This window comes from Colletes latitarsis, chromosome 1, assembly GCF_051014445.1.
Source record: "Colletes latitarsis isolate SP2378_abdomen chromosome 1, iyColLati1, whole genome shotgun sequence".
In the NCBI taxonomy this organism is placed as follows: domain Eukaryota; kingdom Metazoa; phylum Arthropoda; class Insecta; order Hymenoptera; family Colletidae; genus Colletes; species Colletes latitarsis.
Genome location: NC_135134.1, coordinates 42,384,753 through 42,412,613, shown reverse-complemented (window position 1 = coordinate 42,412,613; position 27,861 = coordinate 42,384,753). Strand labels below are relative to the sequence as shown.

Sequence of the window (27,861 nt, the reverse complement as noted above, 5' to 3'; positions counted from 1 at the left end):
GTCTTGCAATCCATTAAAGTAAATCATTCAACACTTAGAATCCAAAATAAGTAATTCTTCTAAACGTTAACTCTGATAGGAAGTATTCAAGTCAAAATGGTATAGAGAAAAAGAATAAAATCGTCGTAAGATTGGTTCAAATTGTTAGGTTGTCAAGAAAAATAATTGTTAAGCTGAACTAGTTTAAATAATAGGCTGTATTCCTAATGTTGCTAGGCTGCGTTACTATTTCCAGAAATACCCTGTATTTTCTGGGAACCTATGGTTTGACTATTACCTTTGTTCTGTCAAATAGTATTCTGTGGTCCGTAGAAATTTGATGTTCCGTTACGGCTGATTGTACGTAGTCCAATCTGGTGCATCTCTCGTATCCTTTTAGTCGAATACTCACGCTCCTTCCAGTTTCACCAATGTATACTTTCCCCCACGAGCTTAGGTATTGCATAGATACCTGATGAGAATGGCTACAGTCGTGGATCCTCGAGGAGTTGTCCAATTCTGGTTTATATTGCAAAAACTATTTTAATGCTTTGTTTCCTCAGAATTCTTCCTATACGATCGATGGTATCTTCTATCTAGGGTATCATCAAATTATGATCCACGTGTTCAATTTACATGTTGAAAAGTTATTTGTATATGTTATTCTTGATTTTCATCTTATTTTGACCTCTACAATCTCCCATTAAAATTTTTCTCAGGGGTGGCCGAACACCCTGTATATTTCGTCATGCCCTTAAGTTTAACAAACAAATTTAATTTGTGTTTAAAACATAAAATTTCCTTTCCTTAACCCAGTAACATTAACTGTCCGTGAAAATTTCTTTCTATTCAGTTCGGTGTGTTTCGATTTCCAGACCAATAAATTTGTCGTCGGAATCATAGTGACACGGTATATCATGCGACGTAAAAGCTCTTAAATCCGTGTCTGGAAAAATATTGAGCCCTCACCCTTTGGGGTTTGAAAGGAGGCTTCATTACACGCAACTTGTTTTATGCTTATCTCAGCGATAAATGTCAGCGGGATGGTTTCGATGTAAAGCGCATCCCGACTATTATTCAAAATTCATTATTTTATCGTCGATAAGCAAGATCGGCGAAGGGCGGAGAACGGAAATCGTTCCCGATAATCCAAGGATCGACTTTAGGTGCATGAATGCGTGGGTCTGCGTACAGCTTAAGGCGAGGATAATCATTAATCATGATTCTCATAGAAGTTGCTGTCGGGTTTTATATGCTTCGAAAAAGATGGAAAAAGATGCTGGAAAAGAAATGGCAACATAAATCTTTGTCGTTGCATCTCGCATAATGCATTCGAACGTGTGATATTGTGCGTAAAATTCCACTGTTATGAATTGGACACGTATTAGATGTCACGATAGGGAACGAAAGAAAATGTTTAACTTACATAAAATAAGTTTTATTCTTCACCCTGTATACCTTTTTTTTGAAATGGAAGGAAGAAGGAAGGAAATGATTGAATTATTTGGGACAATTTTATATTTATCTGTTCATGGAAAATCATATTTAATATAATCATCGGGTATATTGTATAACTATTTCGATACGTAACTGTAGATAATTTATAAACATTTTTATTATTGAAACAGAGTGTTTCGACACGTTAATTCTACGTGTATATTGGAATAGAAATTGTATTTACGCCAACTCGTGTCAATATTAATAAAAGCTGAGTGCAAATATATTTCCCTTGTCATTTTATAAAGAGAAATTAACTATTTTAAAAGGTAAAATACCGATTGGGAGATATTGAATTTTGCACAAATATTTTAATAGAATATACCGTTGTTCACCATATATGCCTCTCTAGGTAGTCATCATAAATTTTCGATAATATTCGAAACAGAGGGTAGTAGTGGTCAATTCAGAATTAACTAATAAACTATTTAATTTAAAAGAAAAATGAAGACAATATCTTCATTGGTTTCTGAGAAAACAACTATTAATTATTTGGCCAGTATTTATAATAGAATATATACGAATGCAACAATTCCTTTCTAAAGCCTCTCAGTAAAACTCTCTGGCCTTCTGTGATATAAAACTTCATGTATAAATCTCCCTGGATACTAGTTTTATACTACATCTACTTCAGTACGCGCACTAAATTCTCGAACTCTCAAAAAGTGACTGTCGCAACTCATTGATCACCCTTAACCTCTTCAAAGATATTAACGTATATGATATAACCTATATTTGTCAAATATCGTAACAGAAAACAAGTGCAAAAATTATAAATTAATATTCATATTCAGTAAAATTTTCCAACAATATAATACTACAACGTCGTCACAAAATTCGTAGATAAATTAAAAAATCTGACAAACTTGACTGGAGTAAGTAATTTTTTTAACGTCTGAATGTTCTTTTTTCTTCTTTCGAGAATTCTCTTGCGCCCACAATATTATGCAGGTTCAGTGAACGGTCGCCATATGCAAACATAACTGTAAGGAAGATAAACGAGAGAACGAAGAACTGTTGAAGATCGATACCCAGGATCCAGATATGAAGATAAACCGATTAAGGGGATCCTATAGATAAGTTTCGCAGTCCACTTTATGAGATAGGAAACTTTTCCGTGGGCTTGCTTCGCGAGAATACGTAAGGACAGTTTCCGATTTGCACGCAGACATTGTTGTGTTTTCGATAGCTTTAGCAAGTACGAGATAGTCATTTTTAAATTACTTATTTAAGTACTAATGTTGCTTCGAATCAGAAACTATGCACAAAGTGAAATGAAGAGAGAATGTTAAAATAGAGTATCGTATTTTAAAATTAAATGAAAATGTAGTATCTAAAGCAATGAATGAGGTAGATTCAATTAGTAACAACAAATCCATATTCTTCAAACGAAATTATAAGTTATAATAATAACCAATTGAAGTTTTAATTAATTCCCACTCATTTTATATTAAAATTGAATATACGCTGCCGTATATTTATTGTATTATATTGATGGCTACTGTGTATTGAAAGCGCAAAGTGAGCAAAATTAAAATTAGCGAAAATATATCAAATTTTTATATTTATGATAGTTGGACTTTTAATCTAGAATAATATTATAATTGAAACTGTTGTGTTCACGTGGTTTTGATTACTTTTCGGGTCAACAAGGATTGATATTCGAATTTGCATGTAATTACATTGAGTATTTAACTAGAAAATTGCATTCAATTATAGTGACAATCTTTAAGTAATACAACTTATGTGGTTAAAAATGAGATACACATTTCATGAAATAAATTTTTAGAATTCATTTCGGAAACAGTCTAAATTTAAAACAGTGTAATCGTTGAAGGGAATAGGATCTAGTTGCATGAATTTATGAGATCAACGAGGACGAATAAATCTTTTATCAACTCTGGATAAAGTAGATTTAAAAGTCTCGAAGAAGGGTACAAGCTTTTCTAGAAAAGCTTCTATCCGGTTCGCGAAACAAGAAGTTGTATTTGCCTGCAATGTCTTGTCCGATCACGTTAATAGAAAGAAACACACTCATTTTGCAATTCATCATGCGCCTGACGTATATTACAGATAATTTTATTTTATTTGAAACGTTCCATTTACTTGGTTCTATTCAGAAAATATGAAAGTTTAATTTGCCTGACTTAATAAAACCAAATTACGTAGAAAAGGAGATTGAATATATAAAATACAAATGAGCGGATTCTGTGTTAACGATGGACATTTAATTAAGGAAAATTTAAACATGGTAAGACTAGATTCATTATTTCCTTACAAACTGTGAATTTCGTAGTTTCATAAAACATGTCCCAGTTAGCTGTCTGTTAATTTAATTCCATTAATATAATATATACATTATTTTTTATGCGCCATAATTGCAGACTTAAACGGTTTATGTACGATAAATATGCAAAAAGTGTATGACACTTATGCATGTTATATGAACAATATATGTATTATAGAATAAGTGTACAATATAATAACATACAACATTAAATATTGTACACTGTAGTGCAAGTTGCAATGAATTATTTTCTTTAATTCTGATGTTAGTTGGTAATATTTGTCTCTAAATATTAATTTAAAACTAGGACAAGTTGTGTCTCTTTTCCAAGCAGAAATGCAAAAAATTCATACAGGAAAAAGTTGAATCATCCATGCAACCTTTGTATGACAATTCTTTTGTTTGATGTAACGGTTCAAGTGCAATATGCAAATAATTTAAAGCATTGCGATTCTTTTGTAACAAGTTCAACTCGGGCGTTTCTCATTCTTTCTGCAGGAATTTTAACTGAATGCGTCTTTTTTCTGTCATAAATGTTTTCATTATGTGCATCCCAAATTTCTTCCTTTCTTCTTTCTTAACTAAACAAATTTTCATCGTTGATATAGGTTAACGGTAACCAAAGTAAAATTCCTGTCTTCCATAATGATTATCGGTAACCAAAAATAATTTCCGTTGTCAGTAATGGTTTTTCGTAACTGGAGACAATTTCCATCATCGATAATAGTATATGCAAACATTTTTACTATTCTATAAGTAGCTTGTTTGCAGTATATTCGTTTTTTAAACATTTCGTAAGAATATTGCTCGATAGACAAAAATGTATTATATTTGTTGTTGAATTTCGAGGAACAGAATTTGTATATAGTGTAATACTGAAACAAGTAACGGCGGTACAAACTGTATATGCAAAGAGTGCATGCAAAGTTGTTTAGGGTCGAGTTCGAGATGAATCTATTGTTCGGTTTTGTAATAGGTGACCGTCTCAAGTGTCGAGGCATCTGCGAGACATAGTGTCTGGAAACCTACTTGGAAAGTCGCAAGCACGAAAGATGCACTTCTATGGACTTTATTTCTACTTAACTTCGACGAGTTCCATCGTTATTATTATACAGACTTTTCGAAACATTACTCTGTTATTGTAAATGTCACTTCCGAAACATTAGGCTTTAAAAAATGCTTTCCATTTTATTTTAAGAATGTCTGTACCATTAATCCATGATTTTTCCACGTCTAATTAAACATGTTGGAATTACCAATTTATGTGCATCAATATTATAGAAAATTAATTTTAAAAATCCATCTTATTTTTAAAAATCTTTACACTCGCGAAAGGTTTTTGTGCCAAATGAAACATATATGTACATTGTCAGTTGTATAATATAATTTCTAAAATATTGTATAATAATAACGATCCAAATATAAAATTATGCAATAGCGACGAATAACGCTGACACATTTAGGTCATGATACGCGAAGATAAAACAAAATATAGTTTGCTTACGGACGTAAACACTATGTGTCTGTTTACGACCGATACTTTATACATTGATAGTGTGAATATTTTAGAATATCTTTCGTAATAAGTGTTACTATTCTCGAACATTGAAAAATACTAAAACGTTAAATAGCAATAGCTAAAGGTTAAGCTACTATATAAAACTGGTAGACTACGCTTTTGTTATTTGGTTTCCTATATACTCTAAGTATGAAGTATTGTTGGGGCGAGTGCAATATAAATCTCTATGATTTATGTTATGAAATATACAATACCGTGTCCTATTTAGATCGCGACTATACTTCAATATTCACATGACAACATTGGTGGATCACAGAATACTAATAAACTTAATCTTCCTATTTAAGGATTATTAACGGATACTAAGATGCTCATCCTATATTAATGAAGTCTCATTAATTATTACGTATCAATATTTGAGGAAAAATTTAATGTTTCGTTATCTGATTTATCAAAGTAGATATGAATCATTGCGTTAGAATTGTCCATTAGTAATCATGGATTATCCTTAACGGTGATGTTATTCCGTTCACAGACCTCTATTAGAATATAACTAAACAAGTACTATTCTTCATATAAAAAATTTGGAACTCAAAAAAAATATTGTTACGTTCCCTACAAAATTTCTTTCCTACCTTTAAAAATAATCAAGTAATCCAAGTGTTGCATATCCCATTTAATAAATACCCGGATCCATTTAAAAGAATTCTAATTAAACGTTTTCTAGTTGTCAATTTCGAGGTCGGGGCTGTCGATTTTTCATTCCTGCTTTTAACGAACTGCTTTCGTTGGTGCGCGCAACAATAAATAGAGCGAGCCACGGTATTATTTCAATTTCTCGTAAAACGATCGAGCGGGCGAGTTCTTTCTAATATCGTTGAAATAAAGCGACGGCGGTGCGACGCGATTCTTGTTATAAATAAAAATCCAATCCGAAACAAATCCAACGCGAGCCCCAACGCGAGTAAAAAGCGAGGATAAAAATCGCGACAGATTATTCCGGTAACGTAGAGGGAGGGGGAGGAGGGGATGCGCTCTTGTTTGAAATTCGAGCATCGAGCGAGGGACTTTAAACGAGTTTTTAAACGAATGGACATGCTCAACAGCTGGGAGAGGAAAACGGCCGCTAAGCACCGGGGGATGATTAGAAAGACCGGTGCTCGGAAAAGAGGCGGAAGAATAAAACAAACGATCGAACGGGGGCCCCTTGTTGTAGGTCGACGCCCCGAAACCGTCGGGCAGCGATTCGATCGTGAGATTAATCCATCGAATGTAATTGGAAGGTCGCTGCCGTGTCACAGGCCGGAGATTTACGAGCACGTGTGCCCGCACAAGTCATCTCGCTTTTGTTTTTCACAGAGAATGCTCGTCCTACGACAATAAAGACTATTCTCCTTGCTCGAAAGGACGCGGACGGAACCGCGAATTCCAATGAATAATGCTGACCGTGGATACAATTTATTTATCGGCTCGCGATCAATCTTCGTCAATTCGACCGCGTGTTCGTTAATTTGTCCCGTGGAAATATATGAAAGACAGAAGGAACTATCGCGAGGAATTTGTCGTGGTGTTTAATCTCTTTTAAAAGTTGAAAAAGAGGATGTGTCGTTCGTTGAACAATTAATAAGCAACGTATCTTTTATTTTGAACAATTATTAAAAATATTTCTGAGTTTGAGTGCCGCTAGAAAATGAGAAATATTAAAGAAAAACAATGCAGTGGGAATTTAGAGTGAGAAATTTTTTCTAAATCCTATATAAAAACATTATGATAATAAAATAGTTTCACTGTGAAGTTTGTGTTTTCTCTAAAAATCGAATTCTTCATCTGGTCACACCAGTCTGAGTTGAACCATTCTATCAATTAGTCGTCGCAGGCTCATTTCCAAGAACCTCAAGAGAATACACAGTATGTCTGCAAAGTTTCCAAATTGATTTTGTTCCGAGAGGATTAATTCAGCTATCTCGCTGAAATTTATGTAGTTATCACTTAACCGATGTGCGCATTATGTAAAGGGTTCGTTAGCCCAGCGCCAACAATTGACAAGTTTGTTACTGTCGAATTAGTTTGCATTCAGTTGTATGTTCATAAATAATATGAAATTTCTCTGGATCACGGGAAAACAAGTTGTTATGAAAAGTGGAGCATACACCAGGCAGACTATTAAAGTCTAAGTTACACGGTATCAAAAATTTTTTTGATATCAGTACTAGCTATGAAATATGCTACATCTCAATTACTCTGACACGTACAGTAAACTTGTAGATATTGTAAATTAAATTTGGAAATTTGACATTAAATATAATATATTTAAATATATTATGGTCTTTCATAAGTGACGAGGGTAACTATCAGCAAAGAACAGTTTCGTTGTACTTGAAAACATAAAACGCAAAAAATTTTGTGTTTTATGAAGTGCTAACGTATTTTCAGTCTCATAATACCTTCTATAAAACTCGGGAAAAGCGCCATAAGAAACGCATTCAAGAGTGCAAAATTTCTAACGCGACGAAGTCCAGTCACGCACGACAATATTCGATTAATAATGTCGTTCTTGGCACAACAAAGAGATTCTACACATACGTGTCCAATGGAATAGATTTATTCAGGACCTAAGTAAACCTTAGAAAACCAGCCAATGGGTATTCCAAAGAGAAATAAAGACCAGCTCTGGATTTAAAGGAATGTGGTAGAACGAGTAAGGAATGTTTGACCTAATACAAGTTACACAGATGGTTTTTCCTTGTTTGCAGAATACTAATTTCCATATAAAAATGCAAATGTCTACTGCTCACTAAAGTGCTGCTATATCAAGATTAATATATCCTTCTTAATTACAAATTTAACAATCTAATACTACAAATTTTAAAGAATAAATCTTTAGCAAGGAATTTTTGCTGATTTTATAATTACAGAAATTAATTTCTCTCCTTATCTTGAAGTTTGTACAGTATAATGAAGTACTTCCCCGAATTTATTTTTCCACGAATTCTCCGGATAAAAGTAAATTTTTTGGTGGAACCAGTAGATTTAAATTATTATTGTTGGTAATGTACGATTAAAATGTTTTAAAGAAAATATATCCATTGCGTAAAAATTTTAATTCAATTTACGTGGGTTCATATACTTTGATTTGTATCTGAGCATTTCTCACTGCACATTTTATGTTACGCAGACTTTCGAGACACACACGTACACATACTATTCTACTTCGCTTATTGTTAGTCTGACGCTGTATTCAAAGCGTCAACATTGTTTCCTCCGACACCTTCTACCATTCCGGAATAATATTTATACGGAAAATTACAAAATCTCAAATTACAATTCTCTTGATATACGGTTTCCGAGCATCACGATGAGATGGGGAGTCGAGAATCTCGCGGTAAGGCGCGAGAAGGTTCAATATTTCGACAGAATTTAAATTTTAATGAACCAAAAGGATGGCAAACTGAAAAAAAGCAGTCGAACACGTAGCGCCTGTGAATTCCTATTGGAGCCAGGCAATGAATGCAAGTTGCAACTACAAACGGATTACCGCGACTGAAATGACAAAGCCTCCCTTTTATTTAGAGTTTCCAGCGTGCGTTGATCATCGCCGCGATATCGTAGCGGGATCGAGTGTTGCGACTCGGAAAGCCAAGCTTAGGGAGGTTTTCCAGGACAATGGCGGTTTCGTAGGATCACCGTGCGCAGCGCTGTTGTCCGCGGAAGCACGTGGTGGTGGCAGAGGTCGCTCCTAAGACTTGCGAGCTTTCAAACTGCAAGCAGTCAGTCGCCAGCCGACCGTGGTGCACGAGTCGTGAGTTATGTTATCGTGTTATCGGAAGAAGACTCATCCCGACAACACTGTGACGAGGCTTGACGACGGGAACCTGAGATTTCTATCGGTAAGTCTGAAACGAATCGAGTTTTTCTCGAAATTATTTAACAGTTTCACGAGAGTGTGTCAAGAGGTGCGCAGATCCATATTATTATTAATCGTCCTTATTATCTAAATGATTAAAGTGCGAAAATAAATATTGGGTAAAGGGGAGATATAATCGAGAATATTAAATCTAACCTCGAATAGTTTTCGCGAGTGATAATGAAAATTTTACGAACAAGTAAAATTATTACAAGAAATGGCTGCATTTGTTAAGATTTATGAAATTTCATAATTTCTGTGTGTATCTTTTCTTTTCTTTTGTTATCGTGTTGTTTATGTGCAGTTTCGTAGTTTACTCGTGCTATATAAGTTGTCAGCTTCTTTCATCATTTATTAACGCCGGTTTACGTGGTGATTATTATTCTGCAAGTTTCTTGGGAATTTTGGAAGTTTTCTTTGGACACAGTTCCTTGGGCGGGAATGGTTGAGACATTTTAATGATGGAGGAAACCTTGTCGGTTCTATTTACAAAGTTTCAACAGTCACAGTAGCGTTGAAAGATTGAAGGATTTGGTAGTCTTGTGGTCGTAGTTGTGTAAAACAGTGAAGCAAAAATTCTATTACAAACATTATTCTAAATAACAAATGTCCATATAGTGAAAACTTTAAATTAGGTACTTATTACTACCTGTAATATAATATCGTATATATCGGTAATTTAAAAATATTTTACACATTATGTTTTGTGGATAATTACCTTTTGAGTTTCATTATACCGAAAGTAAATTAAATTTACATATAGTAAAACTACGATGAAAAGTGAAATATAATTGACGGTTAAGAAATGTTTACTGAGAGTGATATTTACAAGAATGGGAATTTTTATCTTCTCCAAATTAAAATTAAATTGCATTTTCGATCAGCAGTACTTTACACTGTTAGGATTGACTTTTACTAATAAAAGATTCACATTTGATAGTTTAAATTGACATACTGAAACATTACTAATTTACAAACTGGACGGGAGAATGAGTTACACTTTCATGCGTAAAATAGTATTTGAAAGTTTTACTAGCATTGCAGTTGCCTGCATCAGAGGTTTAATAACGTACTGATACCAACGTGCGGCCTGTGGTTATCATGTATTTAGGCTACGCATGATTACGTCATGGATCATTGGTTATCGACGACAGAATTTCAATTGGTCAACCGACCAAAAGGACAGTGATCAGTATCGGAAACTTCAAACAGTATTAATACTAACAACTCCGATCGGGGTAACTTCAAATACCAGATTATAAACAATCAAAATTCATAACATTAGATGTCAAGTGATAGATAATTCAAGGTATTGCAAATACTGCATTAATGTGACTATTATTAATATTTATGTAGAAAAGGAGTAATGATCTTTTTGTTATTTTTATTGATAATTTTCAAACTCTTTCTCGAGTCCTCATATAGAGATGATATGAGAACTATTGTATCTGAAGGAGCTATAAAGAATATTTGCATTCGTAAATTGTATTTCATGATAGTAATGGAAGTTAATTATTAGTTTATGTTATATGGAATCATGATGAACGGTGAATTAATCCTTTCATTAATTATGATCATTGAATCTGAATTCTACCTAGAGGTATTGTATACAGGGTGTTCGGCCAACCCTGGGAAAAATTTTAATGGGGGATTCTAGAGGCCAAAATAAGATGAAAATCAAGAATACCAATTTGTTGATGAAGGCTTCGTTAAACAGTTATTAACGTTTAAAGTTCCGATCGTACTGAATTTTTTTCTCGAAAGTAGGTAGGATTTCAGGGGTATATCTATTCACCAAAAATGATTGTAATTGACCCCCGGAACCGAAAATAATTTTTTCAGAAGTAATTAAAAATTTTTTTTTTCGTCAAAAAATTTAGGCACCTACCCCCTGTCGATTTTTCTTAAAAATTCATTTTTCATTTTTAGTAATTTTGTTCGACGCCCTATAGAAAAGTTGTCTAATACTTTTCTGTAGGTACCCATGAGCTCTACTTCAAAAAAAAGTTTCATTGAAATATATTCATAATTGTAGGAGTTATGGCTGTTTGAAAATGGGATCATTGTTATGTGGTTTTTCTCATTTTGCGGTGTCAAGGACCAACTTTTCGAATATTTTTCCGATTTGTACATATTCCCCACCAAAATACGCGTAGTTTGCTTTTTTGAACATTAAAATCGTCCAATCCGTTCAGAAGTTATGACGTTTTAAAGATTCGCATGAAAATTCTGGCAGACATTTCTGGCCAGAAATTATATTTTTGGTAAGGAATTTTTTTCTCGAAACTGAGTAAGATTTCGGGGGTATGTCTGTTGACCAAAAATGCTTGCAATTGACCCCTGCAACTAAAAATAATTTTTCCAAGACGATTCAAAAATCTTTTTTTTCACCCAAAACTTTCAGTACTTACTCGAATGTTGTTCTCGAAAGTAGGTAGGATTTCGGAAGTATGTGTATTCACCAAAAATGATTGTAATTAACCCCCGCAACTGAAAATAATTTTTCCAGAACGATTTGAAATTTTTGAATTTAATTGTTAATAACTTTTTAACGAAGCCTCCATCAACAAATTGATATTCTTGATTTTCGTCTTATTTGGCCTCTAGAATCCTCTATTAAAATTTTTCCCAGGCGTGGCCGAACACCCTGTATATAATTTAAATTTTAATATATATGTATTTAAATAGTTTTTCTTTTTAAAACTCCAAATGTCTGATTATAATAGTACATGGATAGTTTCTATATTTATTAATTCATTGAAATATACTACATTTCAATAATTGAGTTTAGACTTCTTCGAATACATATTTTGCAAGGAAAATCACAGAAGTTTAGTAGATATGTCGTGAAAATTAAATTAATTGTGAAACTGGAATCGAGGAAATAATAAATTATACACTAGACAACAACTAGTAATTATGTATACACGGTCAGTAAAATCAATCTCGCTAATTTGAAATTGCAAAGTGGGTCACTTTTAAATATCCCGAAAAAATAACAATGCACCTAAAAGTCATTGTACGAGTAAATAAATTTCAAAAGTAATTGGATTCTCATTGACCAAATACATGAAACGTCTTCAACCGATATATAGGGTGGCCCATGCAACTATCTCACAGCAGAACTTTGTTATCAATACAGTTAGAGAAATATATCAATGGTAAAAACTGAATGGCTCAAGAAGCACTACAATTTGTAGTACCTTATTTTTGTATTGTGCATGTGTATCCAACGATTGCATTATTTTCTGAAATGAAAATACATATTTTCTTTTCAATAAGTAAGACATCACTTTTGTATGTTTACAAATTACTTTTTGTAGCAATAAACCGCATATTCCGAACTTCCATAACTTTGACAACTGTGCAAATTTCGGCCCAAAACTTTACCGAGGCATTTTTCAAAATACATAGTGTGAAAAAAATTGATTTTTTTTAGTTGTATAAAACATAGAATTCCCTTTAACCCAGTTACTGTCCATGTCCACTTAAAAGGATTTAGTAGATACAAAGCGATTGGTAACTGGCAGTAAAAGCGATCATACGATCATTTCATGTCAGAAAATAAATCGAAAATACCTTTGTTTTTCTATATTTGTTGTTTATATAACTGACGTTGAAAATTCATCAGGTAAATGTGCCATTAAGAATGCGTCTAAAGCGTCTGACTAATATCCGTTATTTCTACTTACGTTGGTGCTTACAAGTATAATATTAACATTGCCAAGCTATTATTTATTTCAACTTGGATAAAATTAGTTAGAGGATAGCGCTGTTAATGAAAACTAGATAATACTTAATCATAATCAAGGTTCAAGATTGATGTAAGTAGAAATAACTAATAATGGTCAGACACGTTTCCGAAGTTGTACTCAATCGCATGATTTTTTCAAGAATTTTCAGAAACAATTTTATCGGCAACAGAACACCATATGAAACAATTTCATTGTATATTTTTTATTTATTTTTTCATGTAAATTGTATATTAGGTATATTGAACTGATATCCTTTTGAGAGGAAGGAACATTTTAGGGATTTTGTTGATGTTATACAGCTGAAACATCTTTTTTATACTTAAATATGTTATATGTAAACTATTTGCGGTAAAATATTAGAAACAATATTTACATTTTATCCGAGTTAATAAAAATATCGTAATTAGTAAAACTAAAATGCTCACGTTTCTCAAACAAAGAAAGGTCCAAATTCAAAGATAGAATCTTGACCTAAAGTAGTACATATCAGTTTACATTTAAACTATTGTCTATTATATGGTATAATAGGCTTATTTTATTCGCGAATAAAGTACAATACATAGTTTCTGTGGGGAAATGCATAAGTCGCGAGTGACGGATTTGCATTCAGCGTTTCTTTGTCCTAATTCTAGATAGATCGTATAGACCCTTAAATTGAAACTAAAATTTCAATGGTAGTGAGAAGCAATTGCAAATTAAGTTTATTTATTTAGACGTTAAAATTTAGTGATCGTGCATATAAATTACAATAACTCTCAATATCTGGTTTTTCTATGATTAAAAATAAATTCAATTTTTTGACGTCCCATCAATACAACCAATTTAAAAAACCTAACTGTCTAACATTATACGTTAACGAATTACAATATTTTTCCGCTATTTTTAACATCGGATTTTGAAGTTTAAAATAACATTTTTAGTCAGCTTTCGAGGATTCCATCCCATTGGGTGATCGTACGGAAGCAGTTTCACGGTTACAATTTTCAAACGCTCGAGCTGGAAAAGTTAGATTCACGGTGTCCGACAGAGCAGCCAAAGTTTTCTAATCCGCGACACTTTAAGCCTCTAGTCGCCTGTCGTTTACATACGATTTTTCATAATATTCGTCGGTGACCATGCACATTTCGGAGGATCGATACGAGGTTGAGTCGGGAGCGTCGACTAATTACGAGACTTCTTTTTGTTCGCGCGACGCTCGTTATGCGGTAGCTAATTAGTTTCCTGAACGGCGTCTGGGGGAAAAATGCGCGGGACGTCTTAACTCGTGATAATTATGACGTGTGTGGTAGCAGGATGCATTCAGAAAGCGGCGGAAGGATGAGCCACGCGGACGTTGATGCGGTACGTGAGCACGCGCCAACTTAAATAAAAACTCGAAAACTACCTTAACGACCAGTTCTACCCGTCAAAAACCGTGCGCGATCTTGTCAGAGGAAATGCAACGTTCAAAGTCTTTGCTCTTGGATTCAATCCGCCTCTTCCCATCTAAGTAGTCCGATATCGAAACAAAGAGACAATGGGACTCGTCTTGCATAAATACGATACGTACTTTTTTCGAGCGAAATAGTTTTTGTCCAACCAGTCATTTCACAGTGGTAATTTTTGTTTAAAAGTCTTCCTCAAACTCAATAATTAAGTCGTTAATATCGAAACTGGAACAAAAAATGTCAAATCTAAGACGACGTGTTACTTTACTTAACGAGATACTTCTCTAAATATAATATCTTTTTAGAAATCCACAAATAAGCGAACGATTATTTGGTCTACGTTTGTCTTATCGTATGCAACGAAATGTGGATAGATAATTTATATTATCGAAGTAACAAATTGCGATTATCTTTGAAAGAATCGATCTGCGAACCAAGGTTGACCAAACCCTGTTTTATTCAGTTTGTTCAGTATTGTAAATCAGGAAGGTTCCTGAACTATTTTCTGAGAAGATCTCTTTTCTTGGAAGATCTCTCCTATGTTCTTCGAATACCTTGTCTTGAAAGTGCTGAAAGGGTTTGAAAGTATTGATAGATCGGAAATCCTGCAGAGCCTCCATAGTCAGACATGGAGAAGTTTCGAACTGGATTGATGCGGGAAGTTTAAATTTATGTTAATTCACTTCTTACGAGACCGTTGTACAATGTATATTTTCGGCTAGAATTATATTGTTTCCGGTTTCTATAGTTCTTAACATAAAATACGTTGTCATCAGAATGGTTCTATTTGAACATTTATTATAGTATGTGTCCTATATAATTTACAGATGCACCGAAATAATTTAGTAAAGTTATAATTGTAATAACATTTAAAGTAATAGGTCTGGAGAATAAGTATCTGAGTACATTTTTGTAGAGATTGAAATACTGCGTTGACTAGTCCGGATAAAATTATATCTAAAAAAAGTGAAACTGCATTTTCTAGATTACGTATTGTTTGATACCATTTAATTTTGCTTCTTGGAACTTGTATCCATTTCTAATCGTTTTGAAGATATACATCATTATTTAAAAATATATGCTGTGATAATTGCTTCAAGTATCTGAGCATGTAAAAATCAAATATTATATTAAGGCTTCCGCTTATATATCTCGAAGGGTAGATTTTTATGATTACTCTTTTCATTTCCGATTTGTGGTCTCCCAACATCCTACAAGGATTTAGCTTCGTATCTTCTCTCTCGAAGACCTCTTTTAAGTAATCATTTATTTCATATTGAACACAAAATAACTTGATTTCGATGTGCGTAATATTCTTAAACAATTTAGTAATTCGTCAGTTAATTAAATACAGAAAACATGAATACGTTTCTACTCTGTTTTCCATATTTATTAATGCTTAAAATTCGAATAACGGTCTGTATCGAAAGTAATCAAAACTCTGACACGGGACACATAATGTGTTTATTGCGATTGGATTAACTCGCTCGCTGTATGTTGCGCAATTTGTTTCTTTTTAATGCGTTATGGGTAGATTTTCTCGCTGTTCGCGTATCGAAGTAATTAAACAGAACTCGAAAAAGATGTTTCGTCGTCCTTTCGCATCCGATGAGGCTAGAACAATAAAAGTATAGTAAGTAATAAGCTTTTTGTGCTAGTATTCATAAAGCGAGCAAAAGGAAGTCATTGTGAGACACGAGTATGTTGTCACGAGTGGCCAGTCTATCGATGGCCCATGAAAATCCATTGTAAGCTCGGTCCAGGCTGTTCGATAATCGATGCAACGTTTTCCATAGGCAGCATTGAATCCAGATATTCTGATTATCAGTGCAAATTCCTATGTTAAAAGTTGAGATCCATTAGAGCTTTAGAAAATCTGGACGGGATGCAGCAATTAGGTTCATGGTAATCGTTGAAATTTTCGCCAGCTATGGTTTGAATTCCGTTATCAAAGGGAAGCCGTATTATATGTCCCACTGCGTATAAAGGCTGAATTATTTACTACCTTAATTATCGACACCATTACAAATTAACACCACGAATCGTTTATCAACGTCGCTACTAATGGTTTCTACGCGATTAATATCAATAAGTGTTTTATAAATAATATTCATTATCATGTTATGTACAAAGTATACGTGATCGTTGCTATTTTTTTTTTAATTCATCCGTCTACACGTAGTACAACTTTTAAGCGAACTCCCACGTGCATGGATTCTTTTCTCGTTTCCACTGGTACGCGTTTCTCAATTCAAATCGTTATAACTTCGTTACTTCATCGAATTCCGATATACGGTAGAACGTTGATTAATCGAAATGTTGATCTTAGAATAGTCTATTATCGGGGAGATTGATTATTGGAAAAGACAACGTAAATTCTTGCCTAGTTTAAAAGCGTTTTAACTTCAGGAAAAATCAATTTTCTTTTCAGTAGTTACGTGTATTTGCAATTCGAATTGTAACCGATCTTTATACGTTTGACCTTTTTACTATTAACCCTATGCATAGATTATATAAATATTTATTTGTCGAAGCTAGCTCGTATCTGTAATATTTCCGATAATCGACATTCCACTGCAGTATTCGAATAACACGTATTTAGGGGGAAAAGTGTTACGTATGAGAAATCGATTCCCTGACTTTTCAAACGAGAATACGTACTCGAGACCACCACCGGGGCAATGGAATTCTCTTTCCTGAAGTTTCAAACAGGTCTCGTCGTTTAAACGCAGAGCCAAAAACAGACGGGGTCAGAGATTGACAGTGACACTGCTTTCCCAGCAAGTAAATCGTATGCACGGTGTAACTAGCCGCGGACCTTTCGGCATTTTCCTAATGTTCTCGAGCGCAACGGTGCGCCTCCACCAGCTTTGCAGTATGCAGAATGCTAATTGTCCCTTTCACAAAGGCTGAACGCTCGCGCGGAACCGCCTGTACGCCTCGTTGTCCGACTCGAGGTTACCGCCCTGAGAATAGGTCTACGCTTCTTATTTGTGCTTCATCCCCCCCCCCCCATATGCGTATTCAACCATGATAATCTTAATGTGTAATGCCATCATGAGATGTGATTGTTATTCATTGTTTACGACTCGAAAATACTTTGTCATTTTCAATACCAAGTGTTCCAAATTCCAGGATTTAGCGACAGAAACACATTTTGCTAAAAGAATTTTAAAATATTCTTTTAAAATATTCTTTTAAAATTCTCTCTAAATTGTTTTCTCTTTATTCGCTTGTTCATTAATTTTTTCACCATTAAAAAGTGCTTGGAGTGCCAAAAGTGTCGGAGTTAAATTATTATATTTTGACTAGCTTTCTGTATGTTTAATTTACTGTAATCTGACATTTCTGGTACCTGTACGTATTGGAATGGTAAGAAGATTAAGAAGAGTATTTTAAGGATTTTAACCTTTGCTCAAGTAATGACGCCAGTGCTTTCAATTATACATTTAGAAGATAAATATTTTATTTATTCTTTTTATACCAACGCACTAGCTGGGAACGTAAATGAATTTGGGATTTAAATTATTTTGTTTCGACGAAATTTTATTTGCAGCAAAAACGTCATACTTACTATACTCACAGAATTAATATATGTGTGTTATATGTGTTATGGAATCGATAGTTTTTTGCTACATTCCATTATAATTCAGTAATTACTGTTTCACCTATTTTCCCTCGCATCCTTTTTAAGGAAGTCGATGAATATAATGTCACGTTCTGAAAAATGATCGTGCAGTGAACTGGTCGAACCTTAAACACGCGATGTTAGTGCGTCCACTTGGATTTCAAAGGAAAGTCGATTCAAAGAGATTGCTACTAGAGTGAGTGAAAGACGATAGTTTAAGAAGTTACATTATTATTAAAGTCGACAAAGTAGATAAAGTTTAAGATAGTTATTAAGAAACAATTATACGTTGTATTTTATTCATAGTTAACACATCATTAATACACGCTTTTGAGATTATAGAAAAAAGAATCGTTTCCAATGAAAAGGTATATATATATCCATATAAATTTATAATGGCTAATGTGAAATTATAAAATAGATCTTATTCTTGGGCTGTTGATTTCCTGCAATAACTTTTCATTCTATATCGTTTTTTCGTTGGGCAATTATTTATATAATTCTTTATTCCTGGCTCGAAACTGATTCATCTTTTAACGTGTTCATTTTTATCTTTACGTAGATAATGCAACCTCAAAATAAATGAAAAGTGAAAATCCAATCGAGAAACTAGACTAGACCAATATTATCAAACTGTTAATAATACTAGAAAATCACATTGAATTCAACTCTGATAGAAAACTGGAAGGGGGTGGTTCTACGCGAATAAGTGAATCAAGAACGCAGAATAAAGTTTTTTCGTTCAATGTTTCGTTTTCCAGATAATTGAATCCGATAATTTGGGGATTACGTGTTTAATCGGATACGATTTGCCTGGCACGTTCGACTATTATTCACTATTTCTACTGACGCTGATGTCCACGCGTACTCCATTAATTTAGAACGTTGACTTTTTCAAAAACAAAGTCTCGTACGATAAAATTTTAATCCATATATTTTATTTACTTTTTCACGCAAAATCATCTACCTCTCGGTTGCATATTGTCGTGTTTAACACATTCACTGCCCGATCAAAACAGTACAATATTCTGCAAGACAAAAATTTTAATTTTAGACCATTGCAAACTACACGACTAAAAATTTATCTCGGTACATCAATTTTATCCAAATTTATTTCCCTCGTCGTTTCAACTTGAGAATTAATTTTTTTAGTTCCAAATCCTGTCACCCATATATGAGTGACGTGGCAGTCAAGGTGTTAAACTTATGGGGATTGTTCTATATTCTCTGTCTGGCTTCTATTTTCATTTTTCTCTTCTTTCACCTTATTTTGTTCGGTCACTTCGTCTCGTTTGACATTGCAATGTTTACCGTTGCCGAGTGTCGTCCTCGAAATATCCGTTTCGGGCAGAAAGAGTATCATCGGCAAGGGACGACTCTGTCGACCGAACAAAAGACGCTGACAAATTTACGACCGCGGAGTTAAGCATCTGTCTCATTGTTGCCTCGCTTGCAATCCCATTCATACTCATTCAAACGCCAATGTGGCAAAATCTGTTCACTTTCACAGTTCAGGTTCATGAGTAAACGAAATATATTACAAAACATTTCCACGCACTAACAGGGGCATAATTTCTAAATTACATCGTACTATTAATAAATCATTAGATTAATAAGGTGAGATACTATACTATAACGAACAAAACATCGTTACGTAACCATGAAAAAAATCTAATAAAAGAAGTGATCGTTTTTGGTGAGCTCAATTACAAACATGTAAGCGTTGTGAGATTTGAAGCGCTCTTCGTGCATCGATGTGTCGCAAGCTGCATCTAGAATAGTAAAAATGTAGGGAAGCCTCGAGTCCAAACAATAGAAGTTGCAAGGGACAGCGAACGGCGCGTTATTTCGTTAATCGATTCCGCGCGCCATATCGGACGAATAATGGTTTACACGACCGGTGATCCATCTTATTTCAGTCTTGCATGTAAACGACTGAGTACATCGGACGGAGCTCGTAAGCCGTCGGTTCAATTCCCATCGAAGCTGTACACCGCCAGGAATGGAGTCGAGCTTGACAAACGTGTCAACGTCAATGGCACAATCTATGCTGACGATTTCGTCTGACGTACGCGAAACCAAATATCGAACAATGGTAATCGATACGGATACGGAATTCAATTGTTGGATACATTAGTTTATCGATGAAACTATTATTCATCGAAGCAAGTTAACGACAAGTGGCGTTCCGATATTGACTTTTGTTAGAACGCATCGAAATATTAACGACGCTAATTTCGTTCGAAGGCTGTCAGGAGAAAACGTGTTCGGGAATATTTACTTTCACTAATTTAAGTACGAAAGTTTCAACGAGTCAAGGATTTGATACTCGACTAAATGTAACGAACGAAGAATCAAACCAGCAATCTTTAATATTGAAAGTACAGTAAAACACATTTAAGTATGTATTGCAGTCCAGTATTGAGCTTAATTAAATTGCAAAAGAAAGCTTAAATGCAACGATATTTAATATTGACACTTTCTAAACCTCTTAATCGGTGTCATAGTTTACATAAATAAGTAATATTTTTAAATGTCAGGTATTCTTTCTAATAAATAACTTTCCTTTATCACATATTTGTTCGCTCGTGGAATTTCCAAAGGTATCAAATATAAAGGGTAGGACAAGTTGGACGATATAACTGGATAGGAATTGATTTTACATGTAAAAGTTGATCGAAAAGCTAGAAATAGCTAATAGCTATTAAAAGATTTTAATTTAGAAAAGGAATTTTATGGCAGGAATATTTTCTTGTTATCTAATTAATTATAACTTTTTTTCAAATTTGACTTTCGAAACACTGAAAATAATATTTTCAAGCGTAAACACAAAAAATTCGGTGCAATCGTTTTCTATATTTCGTCTTTAATATTTTCCGAGTTTATCGATCCAGAAACCCAATATTTTATGACATCGTTCTTCCGTTTTGCTCTAGCTGGTGTCCAATTTTAAATGCAACGGTTAATTAAGCTCAACCGAAATATAGTTTCAGTTTTTATTATTATGTTGACGTTGTTTCGAATGAAAATTCGTCCAAGCTCTTCAGTTTCATGAACGTCACTTTACATATTAAGTTGTTTTATTGCACACTTACTTAAAGTTTCGTACTCGAAGTTTAATGTGTGTCTGTGTTTTATTATTAATTTTCAGTTTGCAAAATAAATTACGAAACTGGAATGAGCTATGTCTCTTTTTGGTTGACAATAAATAGGAAAATATGATACAGACGGAAGTTTTGAATTTCGACGTATGATCAAATTTTACTATGACCTTGTTTTCTACGTAGGTGCAACGATGCATTTGCAAAATGGAGATGCACTTTTTGTAGCGGGGTCGTTTACTTCCTTCTAAAAAGTATTACGATAAGACATTCGAGAAATACATACTTGACGAGTTTTTTTTTTATACAACCTATGATAATAACAAATTCTTATTATTAGTTAAAATATTCAATTCATATATTTAATTAGAATGTTCTCTATCACTTATATTAAATAATTATACAAATCATATTAGTTCGTACTTACTTTGTAAAAATAATCATATTCTCTTCTGAAAGATTGATATAAAATCAGGTTCAAAATATTTCATTATAATAATTGTTCTCTTTTTAATCAACGTATATCAGTTAATATATGCTAGAATGGCAAATGGTTTCCCAAAAATTACGCATATATTGGTAAGATAATGGCAGTCTTCTCACTTTGGAGTTGATCAAAGCGATCAAATGCAATCAATTCAGACCAGCTATGTAGGGTAACTTACTTCGAAATACGAACGATATATCGTACAGGCTTTGACTGGCGTTACCTTGGTCATCTCCTAATCTACTGTTGGCCTGTATGCATACATCAACGGATACTGATCTGTCACGTGGGGTCGTATAATGAACGCTTTTGATACTGTTTATTGATGGGCAGCTACTCGCTTTAACGTCGATTTCACAATGCCTAAGTGCCATAGGCTATATTTTGGTAACTGCATAACCAATTATTAATGCACGTCGATGCAACATTACGAGATGAATTCTAAACGTAGAATTATACGTATCAAAGGAATGATTAAAAATTCATGTTTTCGATGCCCAAAATTTTAATAAAATTCCATGCTTTTTATATCAAAATAAAGAAAATGTATATTTAAGTCTGTGCTGACAATTGCTTTCTTTGGAGTTAAAAATACTGAACGACAAATTTTGTGATTTACACGCATTGGAAACTAAATTGTATCATTGTTGTTCTCATTAATGTATATTTTGTGGAATTAATTGTGAGTTGGCGAACTTGTTCCCATTACCGCACTGTAAGTTTAATAATATTTATACTGTGACACGAGCAATCCTGTCCATCAAGTAAAGTATTGACAATTTTCTTTCGTTTCCGAAATGTATAGTGTCACAAATAGTATGCGACGAGAATAGAAAGTAATGCATCCTGGAAATACAAAAGTGAACAAAACATTATTTCCGGCTACGAAATTGCGTTAAATTTTGACATATTCCCATCGAAAGCAGGAAATATATCTCTGGGAGGATTTTTTTTTTTTTTTATAACCATGCGATACTTCCAGCCAGCTTTTCATCATCCACAGGAAGTCGATCGGCCAATAAACTATCTCTACCCGCCGGTACAAGACTATCTTCGCGTGCTACATTAACGCTAAAATGCATCGATGGCGTTTAAAAATAACGACAAAGACGAGAAAAGGTTGGATTCTTTATACATAACGGGGATCGTTTTTCGTTTCTAGGGAACTTCAAGTATAACCAACCGCTGAGAGAAATATTGCTCGTTCCATTAATTACTAATTTGTGCGTTTGAAATTTCTTTATTATAAACGTAATATTAAACTTTTGCTGATGAAAACTCGTAATATGAGTTTCGGTGACTAGTTTTATTGAAATTAATATTTAATCCTCAAAATACAGACGAACAGATTCAATATACTTTGATTGCCATGAAATGATCGCACTTTTGCCTTTTAAAAGAGATCTTTATTTTATCGCATCAGTCGCGTGGTTCATTTTGGAACCATCCAACCAATATACAATCGAATCACGTACCACTCTGAGGGTAGTGTCTATTTGTACAGATGGAAACATTTTTGACTGGATATTTCATGTGGAATGTAAAACATGATTTGAAATATTTATACTCGCTAATCGAAAAATCATGTTTCACTGTGATGCACAAAGATTAGTTAATTCATAAGTACCTTAAATATTTCATTTTAAATCATTCATCGCTGCATCTACAGAAACAGTATGAAATTTATTAAGAAAAATTCACACATATTAATCACAATTTTCAATTAATATAAATTCGCAATTCTAAAATATTTCGTAGAGAAAGTTTTTCCGGCTAACGAGAAGATATATCCCGAAACCACTTTCGATAATTACGGCGATATCGAGCTACGTAAATAAAGAAAATTAATATTTTATATTCTTGTTTGATGGAATATTTTTGTAAAAAATGGTGTTGGATAAATTTCCTCTGAATTTATTTCGAATATTTCTACGACGAATACTTATCAGGTTCTTTAATAACAAAAATATTTAATTCCTTAATAAACAAAAAGATTATTTCGAGAACTATGACAAAGGTACATAATTTGTTCCCTTTTTTTAAATATTATATATTTATTATATTTAAATATTTATAAACTGCTGAATTTAAAAATTTTATATTCGAAAACAGGTTAAAAGCTTCCATTGCATTGAAACTTTCGTGAAACTTACTGGCGGCAAGCAGCAGTCTTTGCGGGAAATGTGTACTCGTCAAAGTGTTAAGAAGTTCTGATCTCTATGATCTTCTAAGATCTCTTGCATATTTACTACAACGTTTCTTTGATGTTCCTCTTTGTGTGGAGAGTCTAGAAATTCTGTTCCGTAACCGTGACTCTAAATGATAAATCGCTGACATTTCTTCCCCCAAAACGATATTGGAATAAATATCTTAATACGTGGAGATATAAATAATTTGCCCGTTAAAAAAAATTACATTTATCTTGAATCTCGTGCAAAGGATTAATAATTCCGCAACACTCTTAAAATTCCACAAAAAAATTCCGTAACTCATGAATTTTATAAACAAAAATTCATATTTTCAAACGAAGTATAACAGACTTAAACCATTACATTTTTCAGAATTCAATTTTGACTTAAGACGATTGAATTGCATTTCCTTCTTCCTTATTATAGTAAAACAACGAATAAATGGAAAGAAATTAGTCCTGAACAATGTACAAAATTTATAGAAAATTTACTATCGACACAAATGATACACAAAGTATTAAAACTATCGCAACTTTTCACTCAACGTTTAGCTATTTTTCTAATAAACATAGCGTTTGAAACTATGTATCAAGTACGTTTCGAAGGATTTATATATTTGATCGAATAAGAAATACAACGAATGGAAGGAAATTTCGCGAATGATTATAAATTCAAATAATTCGCAGCAAAATACGTTTAATTCATTACGATACGTCGGAAGTTAACCGAAACAATCAGAGAATTGAAATGCACTCGCTTTGTGCAGTAATTCCGTGGTATATTGAAATTTCTAGAAATTCGCGCGAAGCAATATTGCTTGCGGAAGTTAGAGTTCAGTTAAAACTTTCCTGTGTCGGACAGCGAGCGCGCGCGAAGTGATTCGGTACATCTTTTATTACGTGGGGGAAATCAAAGAGGCGAACAGTCTAGTTCTTGGTCAGTGCCAAGCATATAGGTTAGATCAATGCATCCTGGATTTATCTAGAGTCTTTCGTGCATAGTCGCTACAGGCGTCGAGCGTACTGAAATTGCTGCGGCAGACGCGCGATTTCTTCACAGAGGCTCGCATGGAAATCTCGACTCGATGGTGGAACGAAAAAACGCGGAAAAACAATACGCCTTCGGCCATGTGAAAAGAGCACCACATTCCTCTTAGCGCGTGGACGAAAAAAAAGAGAACCGCGTCGCAAATATCGGGGAAAAAATCCACTATTCGCGTCTTCGATATTTTATTCGTATTTTTGTTTTATCTTGGCTAGCACTTCGATACTTCGACTAAAAATTGTAACATGGTCCAGTGGAGTCTACTCTATTCTGTATGTAATTTAGTCACGATTTTCTCTACAATATGAAAATCTCTCGTGTGTACATTACTAACGAAGAAACAGGCGTATTTACTTTTGTTTTTTTTTTTAATGTCGTGGATGTTTCCGATGTTTTCGCAAAATTGAATTATTCTTCTGTGACATGAAACAGATGCAAGCTGGTGTATTTACTGGACAACGTATAAAGCAAATAATATTGGCGTAGTCGTCGTATTTATGTAACAAAAGGTAATCTTTGTAGAAGTAACATTTTGGTTTCTGGTAAAATTAAAAAGTAAAATAAATCTAATTTATCCGACAACGTTAGTTCCTTTCACTGTCGTTACTTTGTAATACTTTCGTGCATGAAATTAACATATCATTTTAATCTGTTTATTGCAAATAGCTGGTTTACATTTGTGACGACGTGGACCTATTTGATTAATTTTCGCGTAAATTTCATTCACGAATAATATGATATATTCTGACGATAAGGTTGTATGTACATATACAAATGACAGTAACTGTCCTTACTTTGATCGAAGTATGTCACGTTGGTGCTTCATTATGGTCTCACGGACCTCACTGTCTCGTTACCTCACAGCATGTACAATTCATTATATCGCAAGGCACTGGCAGTGCGTCGACATATGCATAGTGAATCACGCGAAGTCTATACAAAAGCTCCTGCATCAGGTGTTATACATTTACTAGGTACATATAAATCAATATTTGTATACTGTAGTCTAACAGATGGAAGTAATTTAGAGTTAATTACAGCACACGGAAAACCAAAACATATTAGGAGGTATGCAAAATTTCGTCGAATTTTTTAATCGTGTCCCTTTGTTGGTAACTATTGAACGGTACAGATTTTTTTAATAAAAATATTTCTGGTTATTATTTGTGGCTTCTGTACTTTCGAAGCAATAATTTAATTCCACGAATTTATTGATTTTGAAACGATGAATTCATCAACCCAATTTTGGACTTCATCGATATTCCTGAATCGTGTTGCATCGTTCTGAATAAATAAAAATTATACGTAACAATATAGAAACTCTAAAATGATTCTTTATGATAATATACAGATTGGCGTTGTTGCGAAGCCTTTTATTTATTAGCTGCAATGATTAGGTGTGACTGTCCGATCTGGTGATAAGAGTTCTCGTATAACGCTCTTTGCTATCAGTAACAAATAAAATTTTCGAATTGGTTTGTAAACTAAGTTTCGTTTACGTTTTACTAGTAAATTAGAATGCATTAATGGATTTTCAAATTGACGCTCAGGCAAACGAAGCCTCGGGTAAAAGCTAATTAATTTTTATTCATTATTCGTGATTAAAAATTTTAGATTCATATATAAACTAGCTTTTGATCGCGGCTTCGCTCATCTAAATGTCGGTTTAAAAAATCCATCAACGAATTCTAATTTATGAATGAATTTACGAATGAACAGTAAACAAAAGTTAATTTACGAACGAATATAAAATTTGTTTTCTTTGATCGTAGATCAAATTTGCCCAACTTTGCTCGATTACCATCATGTACAAACATAAACGAATATTATGACTCTGGATGTTGTATTTTGCCTCTGATGTTGAAGTTTGGCCTTAAATGAAAGTTCCTTACAAGCCCAAAATTACAGTTTTCTTCGGTAAAGAAAAATCCAGTTTGGGTTCAGTCTAGAAATTTAAATTTTAAATAGTCTTTAGTTGCAGGCACAAAATATGTAAAATCGTAGCATCTAGACATTCTTGACACTTTATGAAACTGAAACAACATTTATAGAATTCATTGCGTCGGATATGACAAACGATGCGTGACGAGAATTTTGAGAAATAGTTAAAACGTCGAAAATTTCTCTTCATGCATATTTAACTAAACTTAGTTATGAAAGCCGTTACCACGTATGTTTTCCGTACAGCAAACCCGGGTACATTTGGAGTAACATTGTTTGAAATACTATTTTAGTTAACATACTATCTTATTTCACGATTATTTCACCTTTCAATTTGAATTCCGTTATTAAATTTCATAAAATAACTTTGAAAATCATATTCCTGTATTCACTACAATAAAGAAATATACTTGAATGCAGAGATTTTAAAATATTCAAATCAATATATCAAATATATTTCGTTTATGTTTTACGTATCCAAAGTTTTAAATGCACGATATGATTATGATTTATATAAATTACAATACTACAAAGTGTCTAGTAGATTCGTAGATAATAATTCTTTATTAGTAAAAACTTTAATACTTTGATTTCGATCAGTTTATCGTCACTAAATCATTCTAAACCCATCTATTGAAATTATTCTCGAACATGCAATTTCTAATATTACAATTTGATATTATTGCGAATGACTGACAGCCATTATGCTACGTGTATTACACTGAATAGCAAGTAGGAATTTTCGAAAGGATTACAATTCTGGATTTTACTAAATCTATGCCAGCGACAAGTTAACAATAGTCACGATGGACGCTTATTGGCTAAAATACTGAATCGGCATATTATAACGGAGTAAAACGCAAATGTCAGTTTATCTGACAGTTTCTAACACGGTACTATAGAAACGTCGAATATCTGCTTTTCACGGAATTTAATTTTCAAGTTCGCTTGCTGGTCAGTTCCTACACAATAGAACATTTCGAAATAGTAAGTCTTTTGTACTAGTAGAACGGTATACTACTTTTATTTAGTTTGATTCAGAAATAAAACCCTTGTTACATTCGTTCGTTAAGATTTATTTCTGATTTTTTATACCTTTTAAT

General features: G+C 33.5%; 2 protein-coding genes across 2 annotated transcripts in view; one reads left to right on the top strand and one right to left on the bottom strand.

Annotated features, from left to right (window-relative positions):
- LOC143343193 (cilia-and flagella-associated protein 96) overlaps nucleotides 1-27,861 on the bottom strand; it is a 131,588-nt gene that overhangs the window by 77,737 nt on the left and 25,990 nt on the right. The gene's annotated exons all lie outside the window — the stretch shown is intronic.
- The window catches only part of LOC143351613 (zwei Ig domain protein zig-8), a 154,070-nt gene continuing 135,264 nt past the window's right edge, over nucleotides 9,056-27,861 (top strand). Inside the window, exon 1 of the mRNA XM_076783348.1 lies at nucleotides 9,056-9,169. The gene's annotated coding sequence lies outside the window, so the exon portion shown is untranslated. The remainder of the gene's footprint in view (nucleotides 9,170-27,861) is intronic.